Below are 15,097 nucleotides of genomic sequence, written 5' to 3'. Positions count from 1 at the left end.
CGGCCTCCAATTCAGATGATATCGTTCTTCAGGATCGGGTTGAATTTCCTCAAAGGGCTGTCCTTTGGTATTGGTTTATTAGCTTGGAGAGCCGAAAACTCCCCTGTAAAAGCTGCTCTTTGAGTTGCTTTAAGGATGACATCCTTTGCCTGGGCCAATTTGTCTGCAGTGCGAGATAAGTCACATTTGTGCCATCCCTTCCATTTACTATTTCGGGATGAGTGTTTGTGTGATCTGGCCATGTGAATGAGGAACGCAAGTCCTCTCACAAAAGAATTCAAAGTGGAGAACCGCTGAAAGCGTTCGTTAGTACGTATCGATTCTTCGAGGTAGGTGACTCCTGTTTGTATTTGCGGCCGAATTTCCGAGTCTCTTTCGGGTTCGATCAGCTCAAATGTCTCGCTCATTTGAGTTTTTTCTGTTGGTGGCTGATACAAAAAGGGGGGTCCGGTGAACCAGGATGTCTGAGCCAGGCGGGATGCAGGTAAGGATCTTGATGCATGGTTTGCAGGGTTATCCTCGGTACATACATAATGCCATTGTTCAGGCTTTGATGACAGGCGGATACGTTGAACTCTATTATGAACGTACACGTAGAAACGTTTTGATTTGTTATAAATATAACCAAGCACTACTTTGCTATCTGTGTAGAACTTGATATCGTCCAGCTCTAGGTCTAGCTCGTCCTGGATAAGATCTGCCATTTCCACAGCCAGGACAGCTGCGCACAGTTCAAGCCTTGGAATTGCTGGCTCGGACTGAGGAGTGAGCTTCGCCTTACCAGTTACAAATCCGACTTCAACTTGACCATCCTTCCCGACTACTTTCAAGTAAGCCACAGCACCGATGGCCTTGGTAGACGCATCCGAAAAAACACACAATTCTGTGTGCGCTGCCTCGGTGGGTGAGGTCGCAGTGTACCTACGTCGGATATGAAGCTGTTTTAGATCTTGAAGTGAATCTCTCCAAGCCTCCCACTTGCTTAGCTTGTCTTCTGGTAGGGGAGTATCCCAGTCGGAGAGCTCAGAGGTAAGTTCTCTGAGAAGGACTCTTTCCTGGATCGTAACTGCCGCCAGCAGACCCAAGGGATCGAAAACACTGTTGACAGTGGAGAGAACTCCATGGCGGGTGAATGACTTGATCACGGTCGGCACGGAGAACGTGAATGTGTCAGTCGTAATCTCCCAGAGGAGACCCAAGCTCCTTTGTGTGGGTATGGTTTCTCCATCTAGATCTAGGTCTTTGATTGCCGGAGCACAGTCATCGTGTGGAAAGGCCTCCATTACTGCCTGACTGTTTGATGCGAACTTATGTAAGCGGAGGTTTGACTCAGCGAGTGAGGCTTGTGTTCGTCGGAGCAGATCGATTGCTTCGTCTTCTTTCTGTAGCGATATCAAGCCGTCATCGACATAGAAGTGCCTTTCTACAAACTTAACGGTGTCATCGCCGTGCTCCTGTGCTGGCTCTTCTCAGCCCATAGATGGCCACGGCCGGTGATGGACTATTGCCGAAAACGTGGACTTTCATCCGGTACTCAATGACTTCCTTGTTAATGTCATTGTCCTTGTGCCATAAGAAACGGAGGAAATTGCGATGGTCCTCCTGTACTAAGAAGCAATGGAACATCTGCTGGATGTCTGCTAAGATTGTGACCTTCTCCTTCCGGAAGCGCAGTAGGACCCCGAGAAGGGTATTATTGAGGTCGGGGCCTGTGAGGAGCATGTCATTAAGGGAGATACCAGCGCACTGAGCACTGGAGTCGAAGACCACCCTGATCTGATTGGGCTTTTGTGGGTGGTAAACCCCAAACGTTGGGAGGTACCAGCACTCCTCGCCTTCCCTCAGTGGCGGTGCTACTTCAGCATGTCCATTAGCGAAGATCTTCTCCATAAATGCTACGTATTGTTGCTGCATCTCAGGTTTCCCTTTCAGGGTTTTTTGCAAGGACGTGAACCGCTTGACTGCCTGCTCTTTGTTGTTTGGCAAGCGCTGGCGTGGTTCTCTGAAAGGTAGTGGGGCGACCCAATTATTTGCTTCATCTCTGAAGACCTTGGTGTCCATTATTTTTAAGAAAATGGCGTCTTGAGCTGATGGAGCAAGTTTATTATCATGCTCAGTTTGAGCTAAGACTGACTGACCCAGCGTCTTGTCGGTTACTTTACATTTGTTAAAGCCTTGTCGTGCTTCCTTGATACACATGAAACTTGTGCAGGGTTGAAAAATTGAATGGCGGCCACTCTCTAGCACATTGGTCTTGAGTGTGTTAACTGTTGGTTTGTGTACATTGCCAAGGCACACCTCTCCTATCACCACCCAGCCCAGATCCAGGCGTTGGGCAAAGGGGGCGTTGTGTGGTCCATTGACCTGCTGCCTGACCTTGTGCACCTGGAGAACATCTCTTCCTAATAGCAGGAGTATTTCTGCTTTTGGATCCAGTTCTGGGATGTGCTTGGCAATGTGGTGGAGATGTGGCTGGTGTAGCACTGCACTTGGCGTCGGGATCTCAGTGCGGTTATTCAAAATTTCATTGCACTCTAAGAGTGGAGGGAGACAGATAATAACTTTACCATCCAGGGACTCGAGCTGGAAGCCTTCTGCCTTCCTTCCATAAGTTTCCACGCTGCCTGAGCAAGTTCTAAGGTAGTATGGGAACTGATTACTCTCAATGTTGAACAAGTTAAAGAACTCTGGTCTGACTAGTGAGCGATTGCTCTGATCGTCCAGAATTACATAGGCTTTGATGGCCTTGTCTTTGGCTCCCTTAGTGTACACCTTAGTGAGGCAGATCTTTGAACAAGAACGGCTTGCCTGAGCTTGACCGCAAACTTCTATACAGCTCGAGCTGACAACAGTTGTCCTGGAGTGAGCTTCTCCCTCCCTGCCGTCCTGTTGTGAGGGTGAAGGAGCTTTGTCGGTTTGCGGTAACGGGCCAGGATGCATGGCCCCATCGTGATTAGTGCTATTACATTCCGGGCACTTCACGGGGACCATACACTCTCTAGCAAGGTGAGAGGCGGAGGAACAACATTTAAAACATATTTTTTTCTCCTTGAGAAGGGCCATTCTCTCTTCAAGGGGTTTTTTCCTAAATGTTCTGCATTTTTTGAGGGGGTGGGGTTTGTTGTGCAATGGACAATTCTTGCTAGGGTCATTGTTAGTTGTAAAGACTTCAGTTTTAGGCACTGAGACAGGTTTATTAATGTTGAAATTATTCGAAGTGGATTTAACTGGCTTGGTGTAAATTGTACTGCTACCTGGACTCATGAAGCTAGGGTCGTTTCGCTTCTTCGCCTCCTTGCACACAAACCTAGTGAAATACACAAAGGGAGGAAATCGACCATCATTCTCTTCCTTGTACTCTGAGCCAACAGACACCCACCTTTCCTGCAGCCCAAATGGAAGTTTGTCCACGATTTGTCTAATCCCGTATGAAGTATCTAGGTATAATAGACCAGTTAAATAGCCATCTTCTTTGGCGCCTTGAATCTCCTTGAGTAAATCTCTGAGCTCTCTGAACTTAGTGTGGTCCTTGGCTGACACCTTAGGAAAATTTTCCAGACGTTGGAATAGTGCCATTTCAATAATTTCGGGGGCCACATAGCACTCCCGAAGTCTCTCCCATGCTTTGCATAAGGCTAGCTTGGGGTTGTTAATGTACACTGAATGTATGCGTCTCACCTGTTCGAATGATTCTTTTCCCAGCCATTTTGTCATAAGATCCAACTCTTGGGTTGCTCTGAGCTGGACTCGGTGGATAACATTGGCGAATGAGGAGTACCATGCACGGTAATTTTCAGGTTTATCGTCAAACTGGTATAGTCCTGAAGTGACGAAATCTCGTCGTGCTAAATACTGTGCCATGGGTTCAATTGCAAGTGGCATGCTGGCTGAGGGAATATGTCAGCGGGTATATGACTGATGGTGTACATTTGTTATGGGATTTGCTGTTCTGAATTCAGCCTTTGCCCCTTCTCTTGCCAAAGCTGGTAAGTTTGGTGTCGAGAAGTATTTGTCATCAGCCCTTTCATTCTTGAATTCATCGCAGAGTTGCAAGGGTAAATTGCCTTCCTCAGGTGAATGTGATGCAATTGGGCCTCTTTGAGACTCCTCGAGAGGTGGGATGTTAGCATATAAGTATGGAGAGGAAGAACGAATCTTCAAGTCCATTTGAGATCGGACATAGTCGCTTGTGCATTCCAATCTGGTCCTTACTGAAGTAGATTTTACGTCATCCAGAACATGCATTTCTTCAGCATTTTCTATTATCTCTGCTTCCACCCTGGCAGCTTCTGCTTCTCGTTGTAGCGTCAGCACTTCTAACACTGACTCTATCCTTACCTTTTCCAACTGGTTTTCGGCTTCTCTGGCAGCTGCTTCCTTTTTCAATTTTGCTTCTTGTTTGGCGTAGAGCGCTCGCACCTTGGCGGCTTCTGCCTTAGCTCTTGCTTGGGCAGCCTTACTTGTTGATGCCCTACTGCCCCTGTCGCTGGATGGCAACGACTTGATGCTGGATTGAGTTGTCATTGCAGCACTTGAAACACCTGATAATGCCGCCTTTTCACTGTAGTGTTCTCGCACAGGTGTAAAAGAACTCTGAACTAAACACCAAGTATAAACCGGTCAATGAGGCGCGATCCCAGTAAGATTAACCGTTTACTGTTCACTCTTCCACATTAACGTATGGTGAAAAGGCGTTGCTTCTCTAATGTTTCTAGTGCGTAGAAAGAAAACTTTTCTCGCGCTGATCCTGCACACATAAGCCCCCTCCTTCCCATTTTTCCAAACCGGTATTTTCTCACAAGACGCGGCAAAACCAGGTGTGACGTCATTGCATGCCGTGATATATCACAGACAACGAATTTACTTTAAACAATCTTAACTTTAACTAGAAAATGATAACAAATGAATTACTAAAGCGAAAATATAATAAACTAAACAAATGCCTTAAAGGCAACACACAAACTATACATACAAGAAATAATTTTTTTAATTTTTCCTTTTTGAATTAAAATTTCTATTTCATTAGGTTTCAGCAATAACATTGTTTGACCCAATTTATCTCTTAAATAAGCCCTTAATTGGAAATAACAAAAAAGAGTGTTGTTTGATATTTTATATTTATTCTTTAATTGATCAAATGACATTAATATACCTCCTTCAAAACAATCTCCTACATATCTAATCCCTTTTTGAAACCAGTTGTATAAAAGTTGGTTATCCATTGTAAAAGGAATAAGTTTATTTTGAATTAAAGATCTCTTTGCTAATAAAGATTTCTTTATCTCATCATCAACATTTATCTTATTCCATAAATCAATCAAATGTTTTAATATAGGAGATTCTTTCTTTTCCCGTATCCATTTAGATTCCCACTTATATATAAAATCTTCTGGTATATTTTCTCCTATTTTATCTAGTTCTGTTCTAATCCATGCCGGTTTATCTTCATCAAAAAAGATGCAATAAATCGAAGTTGGTTTCCTTTATAATAATTTTTAAAGATGGCCAATAAATGGTATAAAATATTTAGGTATAAGAGTTGATAATGATATAAAGAATTTATTTACCATTATTGAAAAAAATTCAAGAAGATCTTGATAAATGGATGATGTTACCAATAACATTAGTAGGCAGAGTAAATGCTGTAAAAATGAATGTATTCCCTAGATTACAATATTTATTCTAAACACTACCAATACAATTACCGCAGAAGTTTTTTCAAGAGTTAAATAAGTGTGTGAGGAAGTTCCTTTGGAAAGGTAAGATGTCAAGAATATCGTTGGAAAAATTGACAAGTACGTGTTAAACAAATACACACACAGGCGTCTTCACTCTGTGGGCCACTTCTGAGCAACAGAACGAAGACAATTATCCTCGACCTTGAGGGATAGCCAAGACGACATCAATCAGAAGAACACGGCAGCAGAATTCGTCTGTCAATAACTAATAGGAACTAATATACATAGTACTGTAGAGGGATTGGTAGTGTTCTAATTTGGTCTGTACTACATTTAAATACATAAATTGTTACTTGGCTTAATAGTTGTTTTTCTTTTTTATATCTTTTAACTATTTCCACAAATTGGGGAATTGGGCCAGTTGGGCTAATTGGGGAAGCTGCTTGCCAAATTAACCATAATCCTCTGTATATATTTTTAATTCTTTCTTACATTTTCCCACAGATACTCCAGTTACTAGATCTACTTACCCACTGATTTAGTTAACTCACATGGCTCTCTACCACATCCTCCAGGGCAGTCAGGATTGGGCATTAAACACGAGTCTTGCCAGCAACACTTGTATCCCAAGAAATGAATAAATCGGACTTTCAGCATAGTGGGATAGTTTTGTATAACCCTGCAAGACCGTGATATGCTATGAATTGAGGAATAGTGTGACATTGTTAGCTCCCAGTTTTTCAGAATCATTATATTTAGAGTCATACAGTCATGCAATACATGGAAGAGGGGGGAGTAGAAATAATGAGAAAGGCAGAGAGGTGACAGATGGAATGGCATGGTCCCTGCCAATACATTTGGTTCACTATGTCTATGCCAGCCACCAGGTATCTACAGTATTTCCTGTTCTATTTATAAACAAATCCTTTAGTTTTAGCCGCAAAAGGAAAATGCCGTCTGTAAGTGGCTTTCCAGAACTGATCTTGTTTTTTTAAATTTAAATACTGAAGTTATTTAGTTTCTCAAACGTTAGCAGAATGTTTCCAACAAATCATGGTGCCATTAAAATAGTTTTTATAATGTGTTGTAAAGTGATTACATTTAAATTTATTTTTTTAAATTGAGTAAAATGAAATATTTCAAAAAGCTTGCTCTTGATATCTACATCGTTATGTGGTGTCTGAACAAACGTAGAGCAGAAAATGGCTTGTTTGGAATATGCATATAATTTTATTAAAACATGCATTGTTGCCAAGGTACCTAATTTTCATGAGCAGTATGTATTAGAATAAACCTTTGCAAATGAGATAGATGAGAGAATGCTAATCATGTCACTTCTGTTGCTTTTGTGAGCCGCCACCTTTTAATGTTTGCTGGCCTTTAATAGAGCTTTCCATTTCACTTTTCATCTTATAAAAAGCCCAGGGTGAAGACTAAAAGTACTTTGATGGCTGCTATGAATTATGGATGACCCAGTAATTGAATTGCATATTTTGGGCACACCACCAGAAAAGAATGATTTAAGTGGACAACATGGCCTTCGTTTTCCACCCCTTGTGGTTCCACTTACTGATTGCCAACTACTGGTTAATTGTCTGCTCAAAGCTATTTCAGCCTAACTTTAGCATTTTGGCAGGGACCATGCCATTCCATCTATCACCTCTCAGCCTCTCTCATTATTTCTACTCCCCCCTCTTCCATCTGCCTGTCTCCCCCCACTGGATACACCTATCACCTGATACCCCTCTTCCACTCTTCCCTTCAGCTCTTTACACTTGTCATCTCCTCTTTAATCTTTTAGTCAAGGTGAAGGGAGTCAAACTCGTCTGTCCATTGATGCTGCCTGACCCACTGAGTCGCTCCAGTGTATGTTGGTCCAGATTCTGGCATCTGCATTCTCTTCTCTCTGCATCTGGATTTGTTCCTTTCCACTGCACTGAGCTGATATTGTGGCTTCTAGTCCCAATGTTAAGAATTGACCTGACAATCCCATACTCTTGAAGGTGTGGCATTCAGCTGAAAGATATGCTTCATCAGATGGAGATAAGCTATCCCATGATACTACTCTGATCATGGAAGTTCAAGAAGAAATAATTTATCTGTTGTGGACTGCTATTAGTTACATGCAACACAGAGAGTATAATCTGATTCCAATCAAACCCACAGCCTGATCAACCATCATTTTAATGAATGGCAGGACATACTGATGGGCCACTTGACCTGCTCATATTTCTTATGTTCTCTCACCTTCCCTCTACCCCACCCAATTTTTGGTCTCATTCTGTCAGGGATATTGTCTTTGTTTTAGCCATTCCTCTTCCAAATTCTCTGCTTCCAAAAACTATCTTGTTTCTTTCCTCTGCTCTGACAAAGGGTCCTAGACCTGAAATGTTAAATATCCTCAACACAGATGCTGCCTGACCGGCCGTGTTTCAGGGCTTTTCTGTTTTCACTTACACCTGGAATTTCACCTTTCAATCAAAATAACAAAAAAAGGGATTATTTTTGTTGGGTTTTGCTGAGCACAAATTTACGGTAATTTATGGTGCTAACCGAAGTTCAAAATGCTTAAAGAGTTTTCCAGCACACTGGAACCATGAAAAGCTACTGCACGGCTCTCCACCTTTCCTAAATAAAACTTAACTGCAAGGCTTCCAACGACCTGAAGACCATTCACTGAATCTAACAGCATTTGTGTGATGTCAGGAGGACCCTTAACAGTGTTAATGTACAGAGAGATCTTGGGCTCCACGAGAGTGACCTTAGGCTCCAAGTTGATAGGGTGACAAAGAAGGCATTCTTTATTAGTCAAGCTATTGGAAGTCATGTTGCAGCTTTATAACTCTGGTTAGCGCCCATCTAGAGTACTGCCATCTCATTATAGGGAGGATGTGGAGGCTCTGGACAGGGTTTAGAGGTGGTTTACCAGGATGCTGCTTGGATTAATGGGTATGTGCTTTTAGAAGAGAATCGACAAATTAGGCAGAGACTGAGGGGAGACCTAATGGAAATCTTAAAATTCTGAGAGGCATAGAGTGAGTTGAGTTTTCTTAGTGTCGAAAAGTCTAGTACTAGAGGGCATGTATTTAAGGATTTGGTAGGTGTGTTGGTTGGTAATGCTCAGAGGATTTATGTGGGGCAAGTTCCTGAGAGTGGTGGGTGCACAGCCAGTGGTAGAAACAGATATGACAGGGGTATTTTAAGAAGTTCTTAGATCGGCACCTGATTATGCAGAAAGGAGAGGGATATGGACCATGTGCATTCAGAAGGGATTATGTGTCATTAGCTTCAATAGTTTAGCACAACATTGTGGCCCAGGGGAGTGTTCCTGTGGTGTACTGGCCTGTGTTTTATGTTCTGTGTAAGAGACATTCACCAATACTCCCAGTGTTCCTAACAAATCTACCTCACCCTCAATTGTGTTGGTGGAGTTATGGAAAATAGGAATCTGATATTACTTAAGTTATTGTCACTGTCACTGAAAAGGAAAATAGGATTTCCTTTGAAGGCTTCCACCGTCAGCCTGCTGAACCCTGATCACGTGAGTGCATACTGAAATGAGATAAAGAGCACATCACTGCAGGCTGCACACAGCACGGAAGCCAGTTCCTGTGGATCAAGTCCACGGCAACTTCGATTGTGCAGTTGGCCAGAGTTCGTAATATGCGTGGGCTTTGGAACTGCCTGCAAGATTGACCAGTAGGCATCATTGCAACATATATGTATTGTTAGCAGCTGCAGCTACAGCTACCGTCATTTTAAAAGCCGCTTGGAACGAAGCTGAAAAGGTTGTAATGGACACAGCCAGGACATCAATTCTTGCTGACCCAGTTTGGGCATCACTTGTCAGGTAATGGGTGGTTTTGTTTACAAGATAGGTAATCTTTTGCTTCTGAATGTGTTCAGTAAAGCAGGGTTTGTAATTTAACATATGTTGAAAGGAATAAACACACAGGAAGACCAATTCACATAAGTTGAATTGAAACAATGATTTGCATTTATATTGAACTTTCAGTGTATGTCAGTTAAAATTCACTGATTACCTCTTTTGAAAAGTGAAAGATCTCTAGAGAGGAAATTTGCAGAATGCCTATGTGATGACTTTTAGAGCAGCTTGCTGTTGAGCCTACTTGGGGAAAGGCAAATCTGGATTTGGTGTTGTTAATGACACCGAACCTGGATTTGATTAGGAAGCCTAAGGTAAAGGAACCCTTGGGAGACAGTGATCATAATATGATAGAATTCACCCTGCAGTTTGAGAGGGAGAAGATAATGTCAGAGGTATCAGTATTACAGTGGAGTAAAGGGAATTACAGAGGCATGAGAGAGGAGCTGGCCAATGTTGATTGGAAGGGACCACTAGCAGACTTGAAAGCAAAGTAACAATGCTCTGGTTTTTGGGGGCAATTCGGAAGGCACGGAATAGATACATCCCAAAGATGAAAAAGTATTCTAAAGAGAGGATGAGGCAACTGTCGCTGACAACAGAAATCAAAAACAGTATAAAAGCAAAAGAGAGGTCAAATAATAGAGTAACAGTTAGTGGGAAGTTAGAGGTGTTCCGTACCCCGTAACGGGCTAAAAAGGACCAACAGAAATGGACACACCTGGAGTCTGAGTCTTCCATTATAAACACTATTTTATTAATAACTATGTGATAAAGTAATATAAAACAAGATAAGGCAAACAGGTTAGCAGAAGATATGCATATATAAGTGAGAAAATAAAGTTCCCAAGCTTCTCCCAGCTCAGGTGATAAATGATACAGTCTTACGATGGTACAGGTATGAAGTCAGTTCAGTTCTGGATATTGAATTGAGGAGAGAGAGAGAGAGAGAGAGAGAGAGAGAGAGATGTTTTGTCTTCCCAATGCCGATGCCATCGAATCTTCCACATCCTCCTGCTCCTGAAACTTATTAAAGTCACCGACTGTGACCACACAAACAAGAATGCCAGTTTTCACGGTGACGCTATCAACCCTGGCGAGGGTTAAACACACCGATAGTTTTCCACCGGTCACCCCTTTGTCCACACTGTGAGCAAAAACCCCACCTTTGTCGTGGACACACAAAGCTCAACCAGTGTCAGTGTCTTCCTTCATGTCCTGTGTGCTGTGTGTCTGATTACAAAGCCAGCTGACCTTGTTTATATTCCACAAGTGCTGAACACCAGCTGTCCATCATATAGTTCCACCTTTCAGTTTCCAAGGCAACTCACAGACTTTTAGTTACTCTCTCTCCCTGAAAATAGCATACACACTGTCCGCTCCCTCTCTCTCTTTTTAAAGGAACAGTCCACTTTGGATAATCCTTCAGATCTCGTCACAGAGGATTGGGAAGCTTTTAATTACCAACAGAAGGCAACTAAGAAGCCATAAGGAGAGAAAAAATGAAATATGAAGAAAAGCTATAAAAGGGGATACCATAAGTTTATTCAGATATACAAAGAGTAAAACAGAGGCAAGAGTGGATTTTGGACCACTGGAAAATGATGCTGGAGAGGTAGTAATGGAGGACAAAGAAATGGTGGGTAATCTTAATAACTATTTTGCATCAGTCTTTGATGTGGAAGAAATGAGCAGTGTGCCAGAATTTTGAGAGTGCCAGGGGCAGAAGTGAGTGAAGTTGCTATTACTAAAGAGAAGGTGCTTGGGAAGCTGAAATATCTGAAGGCAGATAAGTCACCTGGACCAGATGAACTACACCTCAGGGTTTTGAAAAAGGGGCCTGAGGAGATTGCAGAGGAATTAGTAATGATCTTTGAATAATCACTAGATTCTGGAATGGTTCTGGAGGACTGGAAAATTGCAAATGTCATTTCACTCTTTAAAATGGGAGGGAGGCAGAAGAAGGAAAATTATAGGACAGTCAGCCTGACATCAGTGATTGCAAAGATGTTGGAGTCCATTATTAAGGATGAGGTTTTGAGGTGCTTGGATAAAGTAAGCCAAATTCAACATTGTTTCCTTAAGAGGAAATTTTGGCTGACAAATATATTGGAATGCTTTGAGGAAATATCAGGGAGGATAGACAGGAGAGTCAGTGGATGTTGTTTACTTGGATTTTCAGAAGGGCCTTGACAAGGTGCCACACATGAGGCTCCTTAACAAGGTAAGTGCCCATGGAATTACAAGGAAGATACTAGCATGGATAGAAGATTGGTTGACTGGCAGGAGGCAAAGAGTGAGAATAAAAGGGATATTCTGGTTGGCTGCTTGTGACCAGTGGTGTTCTGCAGCAGTCACTATAGTGACCGCTTCTTTTTGCATTATGTCAATGACTTGGATGATGGTATTCACACCTTTGTAGCTAGGTCTTCAGATGATACAAAGGTAGGCGGAGAGGCAGGTGGTGTTGAGGAAGCAGGGAGTCTGCAGAAGTACATGGACAGATTGGAAGAATGAGCAATGAAGTGGCAGATTGAATATAATGTAGGGAAGGGTGTGGTCATGCACTTTCGTAGAAGGAATTAAGTCATAGATTATTTTCTAAACAGGGAGAAAATTCCAAAATTGTGCAGGATTTCCTAAAGGTTACCTTGTAGGATGAGTCAGTGGTAAGGAAGGGAATTACAATGTTAGCATTCATTTTGAGAGGATTAGAATATAAGAGCAAGGATGTGGTGCTGAGGATTTATAAGGCATTTGTCACGCCACACTTAGAGTACTGTGAGTAGTTTTGAGCCCCTTATTTAAGAAAAAATGTACTAGCATTGGTGAGGGACCAGAGGAGGTTCATGAGAATGATTCTGGGAATAAAAGGATTAATGGATGAGGAGCATTTGATGGCTCTGGGCCTGTACTCAATGGAGTTTAGTAGAATGGGGGGGGGGGGAGAGAATCTCATTGAAAGAAAATTACTAACCACTTTTTTAATCACTCTTTTTCTTGTAAACAATCACTGCAATCAATAGCCTGTAATTTCCGTTTTGGAGTTGAGTTTTTGAACCGCCTGTATGACCTGGCATTTTTGCAATGTGAACTGAAGTCTCAAAGGTGCAGGACAGTTGTGGTGTGGCCTGTACAGACAAATCAAGGTAGCTTGGCCTGGGCATGAGAGAAGCAAATGAGCCAATGATTGGCCATTGCTGGAGCGTACTTTCAGGTGATTGGATGTGGCAGAACCACCTAGATAGAGTGGATGTGAAGAGGATGTATCCTATCGTGGGTGAGTCTAGGACCAGAGAACACAGTGTCAGAATTGAGGGATGTCTAGCTAGAACAGAGTTGAGGAGGAATTTCTTTAGCCAGAGGTTGGTGAATCTATGGAATTCATTGTCACGGACAGCTGTGGAGCTCAAGTCACTGGGTATATTTAAAGTGGTGATTGATGGGTCCATGATTAGGTTTCAAGATAAAATAAACATTTTACACATTAGGGATTGGAAAGAACACTCCAACATCCTGGGGTTATATTTTAGTGCATTTCTTTACTAAAACATATATGCAGCAATTCTCAACAGCCTGCACACACAAGAGTCCAGATAGGCTGGGTTTGTTTTCATTGGAACAGAGGAAACTGAGGGGAAATCTGATAGAGGTGTACAAAACTGTTTGGGCAAAGATAGAGTAGGTAGTAAGAAAATTTCCCCCTATACAATTAGAGGAAATTAGGGTAAGTAGTGGGAGATTAGAGAGGATTTGAGAAAAATTATTTTTATCAGGATGTTGATGAGAATCTGGAACTCACTGCTTTAGGGGATGGCAAGGAAAGACATGCCTACAAGGTTTAAGATGTATCTGGATGAGCACTTGAATTACAAGGGCTATGGTGGTAAGCGGTATTATTATCAATGAGTACTTGATGGTTGGCGTAAAGGGGTGGTCCAAAGGGTCTGTTTCTCCACTCATTTGACATTTGTGATGGTTGAATTAGGAGTATTTGTCAGGTCTTTACAGGTATTTTAAGGAAGTGTTTAAGCTTACAGTTACATACTTTAGGGAGTGTGAGTGAGAGGTTAGTTGCAGGTGAGTGGGTGGTCTAGTTGACTGAATACTTGTGGAGAAGATTACACAGTCATCTTGGAAAAAGATGGAGTATATACAACCCAGAAAATGGCCATTTGGCTCAATCAGTCCATATTGCTTCACACTCGATTAAACCTACTCCCAATCTTTCATTATTTTGGTTTCTATACTTCAGTTGTTATTAGAAGCATCCAGCCTGTTTACCTCAAGCATTCACCATGCTGGTGGCCTTCTTTCTTCCTTCTCAGACAGCTCTTGGGACTGAGGATCTGATTCTGTGGGTTCTGAGGCGACGAGTGTGGAAACCACAAGCTTTTTCATGGATAGGACTAAATGTGTCTGAGAGGGCAGGGGGATAGGGAGTATCAAACTCTGCTGGAGACACTCAGCAGGTCAGGGAGCATATATAGGAGGAAAGCAGGATTGGCAGTGCGTAAGGTGGGTTCAGTGCTTCAACAGCTAATGCTGGGCATCTGTTTGCTCTTGATATCTTACATAACCTTGATGTCCTGAATATTTACCCTTCATTTTATGTAGTCATGGGCTACAGATTTTCAGGAATCGGGAGAGCACTGCAGTGTTGACAACATCATTAAATGTTTTGCTCTGTGACTGACTGGAGGAGCAATCCTTTTTGCAATTCCCTAGTTAATTTATTGGTGGTGTAGTTCACATGTTCTCATATTGTGACAGGCAATGCTATTATACAAAGTGATAAAGCCACATCTTACTTTGAACGTGATTAGTGTCATCGTTTAGACTCACTAGTAGACAGCATCATGATGCAGCTTTGTAGAGCTGCTGTCTCACAACTCTTGCCAGAACATCCACAATTCCTCTCCTGCTACTGATGCACTCTCTTTCGATATTTTTATTAGTCAAAAAAAATGACCAAATACATTGTATTAAAATACAGTTACAATCACAAAACCCTGTATTCATAAAAATTAAATTAAATCGTAATATTGAAATAAAATAATTTTGTTATACAGAAAAATTCTAAACCCACTACCAAAGCCAGAGCTGTTAGGAAAAGCAAGAAAAAAAGGGAAAAACTCTTATCATATAATAAAATATATTAACCACCATCTGTACTTTTACAACAAATCAAAGGTATTGAAAATAACTCAAAAATGGTCCCCACAATGTATAAAAGTCTTGACTAGATTCAAAAATTGAACATCGGATCCTCTCTAAATTTAAGCATGACATAACATCCCGTAACCATTGAACGAGTAGGCAGAACAACATCCTTCCATTTAAGCAAGAGCGCCCTCCTAGCTATAAGTGAATTAAAAGCCAAAATATGCAAATCAGGTGTCTCCAAAATAAAGTCTTTTCCTCCAACAATGCCAAATAATGCGGTCAAAGGTTTAGGCTTAAAATTTACCTTGAAAAGTACCAAGAAAGTGTGAAATACTTCCTTCCAGTATCTTTCAAAACTCGGACATGT

The sequence above is a fragment of the Hemitrygon akajei genome, chromosome 5, assembly GCF_048418815.1.
Source record: "Hemitrygon akajei chromosome 5, sHemAka1.3, whole genome shotgun sequence".
NCBI classification, from domain to species: domain Eukaryota; kingdom Metazoa; phylum Chordata; class Chondrichthyes; order Myliobatiformes; family Dasyatidae; genus Hemitrygon; species Hemitrygon akajei.
Note: the sequence above shows the minus strand (reverse complement) of the source record.